Below are 5,299 nucleotides of genomic sequence, written 5' to 3'. Positions count from 1 at the left end.
CTTCACTTTGTTGATGGTGGAGCCATTTTGGTCTCTTTGCTATCTATCACAGAGTGCTTCCTCTCCCATTTCCATGCATTTGCAAAGACTCTCCCTGAAGCCTGCAACAGATTCCTTCCTTACCTATGTCTCCAGAATTTTATGCTTTTCTCAAAATTACCTCAAGTATTACCTTCTGCAAGAGTCTTCCTTGTCCCTGGTTGCTAGTTCCTTTTTTCCTGTGGTTTTTTGTGTCTCCTTTGAATATATCTTGTTTGCCTCTATTTAAGTACATGTTGTCTCCCCAATGAGAACATAAGCTTCTCAAGTGCAAGCATATTTTTTGCATTTTCTTTGCATCCCTAGTGCTTAGAATAGACATGCAATAAGTATCTTATAGATGCTTTCTGATTGATTGGGTGGAACATTGGAATCTGTTCTGTGAGATGCATTTTAGAAGGTACATTCAAAACATGCAGTATATCTTGAGTTGACCAATTAGTATGGCAAAGAGATTTAAAACAATGCCAAAGAAGGATCACTTGAAGGAAATAGAAGTGTTTAGTCTGGAAAAAGGAGAAATTCAGGGGGAAATATAAAGGTTGTCTTCCAGTCTTTAAGGGAATGTTATGTGCAAAAAGAAATAGACTTAGTCCCAAAGGGTAAAATAAGACCAGCCCAGTGGCTGAAATTTACAGAGGCAGATTTAACTCAGTTCAAGGAATAACTATAGACTAAGAACAATCCAAAAGTACTTCTTATGGTAGTGAGGTTTACTAATGGAGACCTTCAAGTAATAAACTAATTTACCACCTGTCATGGATAGAATCTACCAACTACCTTTCTCAACTCTTCTCCAATCCATATCTGAGGAGGATTCTTCTTTCCAACATCCCAACATGTTCCTATGAAATAAAGCACCAGATAAATTTATTATCTTATTGTAAGTGTAAGAACTTACTGATAATCCTGTAGCAAGAACAACCCAGCATTCCACTCTGCTGTCTCATTCACCAGCATGGACAGAAGGTTATGAAGGAAAAGAATCCACATTTCTACCATACCTAAAGTTTTAAGAGCAGACATATACAAAGTCAAATTATTAGAATGAGGCTTTTGTGGTGTTTTTGTTGGGTTTGTTTGTTTGTTTTTACTAATTATGGTTTTTGTTGGGTTTGTAAGTCTTTACTAATTATGGTTTTTGGGCCAAGTTTAGGCAGCTTGGATAAGAGGGTTCCTCCTGGCTATTCTCCAAAAGGCTCTTTTCGCTTCTTTGTTTCTTAGAGTATAGATGACTGGATTGAGTGCAGGGGTGATTACTGTGTACATGAGGGCAGTTGCTTTGTCTGTGTTTGGAGTATGGGCAGACTTGGGTTGAAGATAGGGCTGTGCCATAGAAGAGAGAGACTACCAGGAGGTGGGAGGAACAAGTAGAGAAAGCTTTGCGCCGGCCAGCAGCAGAGGGCATTCTCAAAATGGCCATGAGAATGCGGGCATAGGAGCAGAGAATGAGCAGGCAGGGGCTCATAATGAAAAGCACTGAAACAGAAAACAGCACGATCTCATTGTGGGAGGTGTCCACACAGGCCAGTTGCACCACAGGCATGATGTCACAAAAAAAGTGCTGGATTTGTCCTGTGCCACAGAAGGGGAGAGTGAAGATCCACGTGGTCTGGGCTGACTCCACAACTACACCTGTTGTCCAGGATGCTGCAGCCAATTGCAAGCAGACCCGAGGACTCATGAATAATGTGTAGCGTAATGGGTAGCAGATAGCAACAAAGCGATCATAAGCCATGGCTGCCAGCAGGCAGCACTCTGTCAGCCCCAGGATGGTGAAGACATACATCTGAGCTGCACAACATGTCACACTCATTGTCTTGGGCTCCACCAGCAGGTGCACCAGCATCTGAGGCACCACACTGGTGATGTAGCACATCTCCAGGAAGGATAGATTTGCCAGGAAGAAATACATGGGACTGTGGAGCGTAGGGCTTACCCAGATCAGGCACATAATCACTAGATTTCCTACTACAGTGAATGTGTATATGGCTAAGAATAGCACAAAGAGAATGGGCTGTAGTTCACCAAGAGAGGAGAAAGCCACAAAGGAGAATTTGGTGCAGAGGGTCTGGTTTTCCTTCATTACTGGCTCAGAGGTTGACATCTACAGAGACAATCAAGAATTATTTCATAGGTGCATAAATATATTCATATATGCATGTGCAAACAAACACAGAAATATATGAACAAAGCTACTTCCTAGAGCTATGCACTGGGCTAGGAAAGATGAAAATTATTCCCTGATGCTGAATATTTATTAATATTACCTAATAGAATACATAGTAAGAGTAAGCACTTAAATGTTGTTTAATTAATTACTTAAAAAGGTATGTCACAAATCAATATACCAAGTCTCAGCTTTTTGGTGGTTTGTTGAAACCTTAATCATTATGTAAAACAAATGACTGAATTAAAAAATACCTTTAGAAAATTATAGTGTAACTTGATGCTCATTTCTACTTATCAGGATAAGATCCAAAGTACATTCATTGATTATATACAAAAAGAAACAATTATTTCCAGCCAATAGCCCCCATTTTCCTTAGCTCTCTCTAAGCATTGAGTTTTGCATTTTGAAATGAATATCATGCCTACCTGCATGCAAAATATAAATCTCTTTTTTCTTGTATCTTTCTTCCTCTCTTGAGTCCTCTAACCACAAATAGCTCAGTGGAATAGGAGATAGCAGTATTTCTACTCTTGCTGAGGTCCTCTGGGACCAGAAGCCCAATAGTACTTTGGCTTTGTCTCAGAGGAATTTGTAAAGAAACAATATCATTAATCTGGGTACAACTTAAATTTTATTTCTACAGTATGTTTGAGACAGACATTTGCTTCATATAACATCATTTTATGTCAAATACTCCATAGAATTTAAGTCACCCTTAATCCCTCAATCTATACATAAACCTTGAAAAGAGTCATGGAATCTGGCCCACTTAATGACTGCCCTCTCTATGCAACATAATCATAGAGGAGAAAATATGATTATCATAAATACCTTCTCTGCATTAAAAATCCTCGGGTTGGACCAAGGTCTTGACATTCTCCTGGTGCTTCAGTGTTGTTACATGTTAAAGGGGATAATTACAAGCCCAGAGTTTATGTTCATTGACTTCTGTGGAGTCTACATCTACATGGCTCTCAGCAAAAGACACAAACCAGTCCTTGTTCTCAAGGAGTTGAAAGTCTAATGGTATTTGACTACATGTAAAGACAAACTTTGTCTTGGGATCTTTTACCTCAGATGCTCATCCATCCCTGGATGAAATTATAATTTATGTTAATGTGATTAAAAATCCAAATTAACCCATAATATATACTAGCTTTAGAGAGATGGAACCTGAGGGACCATACTTCTAACAAATAAAGCTTAACCACGAGAAATGTTTCTCATTTATATGTGCTTGGAAGAAAGATCAGATAGTAACCTTCACCTGCTTCCTACCTTTATATGTGATTCTTTATTTCTTCCAATTTTTTTTTCTTTAAGAGAATTTAAAGATTGATCATTTCTTTTTTACTTTTTTTTTAAAATTAATTTGCTTGTTTACTTTTCATTTACAAGATTCAGTTCTGCGTTCCCTTGAGTTTCAGAATTTCTCCCTCTCTCTTCACCCACCCCACATAGCAGCATACAGTCAAATATAGGATCTGCAAATACTTTCACATTAGACATTAGTCAGATTGTAAAGAAGGATTGAAAACAATGGAATGAACAATGAGAAAGAGGAAACTAAACCAAACAAGAAAAAGAGAGAGAGACCAGGTAGTTTGCTTCCATCTTCATTCAAACTCTGTTCTCTCTAGTTCTGTCTAGTTCTTTCTCTGAATGTAGACATCTTTTTCTATCATGAGTCTTTTGGAGTTGTCTTATAACCTTGCATTGCTGAGAAGGGTCCAGTCTATCAAAGTTGGTCATTACACATACATTACATCTGTAACTGTGTACAGATTTCCCCTGGTTCTGCTATTCTCACTCAGCATCAGTTTGTATAAGTCTCTCCAGGTAAATATGAAGTCCGTCGGCTCCTCATTTTTTATAGCACAATAATATTCCATTACATTCATATACCACAACTTATTTAGCCATTCCCCAATTGATGGGTGTCCTGTTAATTTCCAATTCTTTGCCACCACAAAAAGAGCTGCTATAAATATTTTTGTACATACAGGTCTTCCACCAAATTCTATGATCTCTTTCAGATACAACCCTAGAAGTGGTATTACTGGGTTAAAAGATATGAAAATATTTATAGCCCCTTGGGCATAGTTCCAGATTGCTCTCCAGAATGGTTGAATCAGTTCACAACTCCATGAACAATGCATTAGTGTTCCAGTTTTTTCACATCCTCTCCAGCATTTGTCATTTTTCTGTTTTGTCATGTTAGCCAATCTGACCAGTGAGATGTGGCCTCTCCGAGTTGTTTCGATTTGCATTTCTTTAATTACTAGTGATTTAGAGCATTTTTCACATGCTTATGAAAAGTTTCCTCTGAAAACTGCCTGTTCATATCCTTTGATTTATTTATCAATTGGAGAATGGTTTATATTCTTATAGATTTGACTCAATTCTCTGTATATTTTAGAAATGAGGCATTTGTCAGAGACACTGGTTGTAAAAATCCTTTCCCAATTTCCCACTTCCCTTTTAATCTTGGTTACCTTGGCTTTGTTTGTTCTGAAACTTTTCAATTTAATGTAATCAAAATTATACATTTTGCATTTTATAATGCTATCTAAATCTTGGTTGGTCATAAAGTCCTCCCTTCTCCATAAATCTGACAGGTACATTATTCCTTGCTTTCCCAGACTGCTTACAGTATCAGCCTTTATACCTAGGTCATGCACGCATTTAGACTTGATTTTGGTATATGGTGTTAGATAATGTTCTGTGTCCAGTTTCTGCCATACTATATTCCAGTTTTCCCAGCAGTTTTTGTCAAATACTTAGTTCTTATCCCCACAACTGGGATCTTTGGGTTTATCAAACAGTAGATTACTATAGTCATTGATTGCTGAGTTTTGTGTACCCAATATGTTCCATTGATCCACTACTCTATTCCTCAGCCAGTACCAAGTAGTTTTGATGACTGCTGCTTTATAATACAGATTAAAATCTAGTAGAGCTAGTCCACCTTCCCTAGCATTTCTTTTCATTAATTGCCTTCATATTCTGGAACTTTTGTTCTTCTAAATGATTTTTGTTACTATCTTTTTAGCTCTATAAAGTAACTTTTGGTATATTGATTGGTAT

General features: G+C 37.6%; 1 pseudogene; it reads right to left on the bottom strand.

Annotated features, from left to right (window-relative positions):
- Positions 1 to 1,191: 1,191 nt before the first annotated feature.
- LOC138161425 (olfactory receptor 10C1-like) lies at positions 1,192 to 2,696 on the bottom strand (annotated as a pseudogene).
- Positions 2,697 to 5,299: the final 2,603 nt, after the last annotated feature.

The sequence above is a fragment of the Petaurus breviceps genome, unplaced genomic scaffold (genome assembly GCF_028583685.1).
Source record: "Petaurus breviceps papuanus isolate PSGF00001 unplaced genomic scaffold, PetGlider_PUasm1.0 101078, whole genome shotgun sequence".
NCBI classification, from domain to species: Eukaryota; Metazoa; Chordata; class Mammalia; order Diprotodontia; family Petauridae; genus Petaurus; species Petaurus breviceps.
This window is presented reverse-complemented; position numbering and strand designations above follow the sequence as displayed.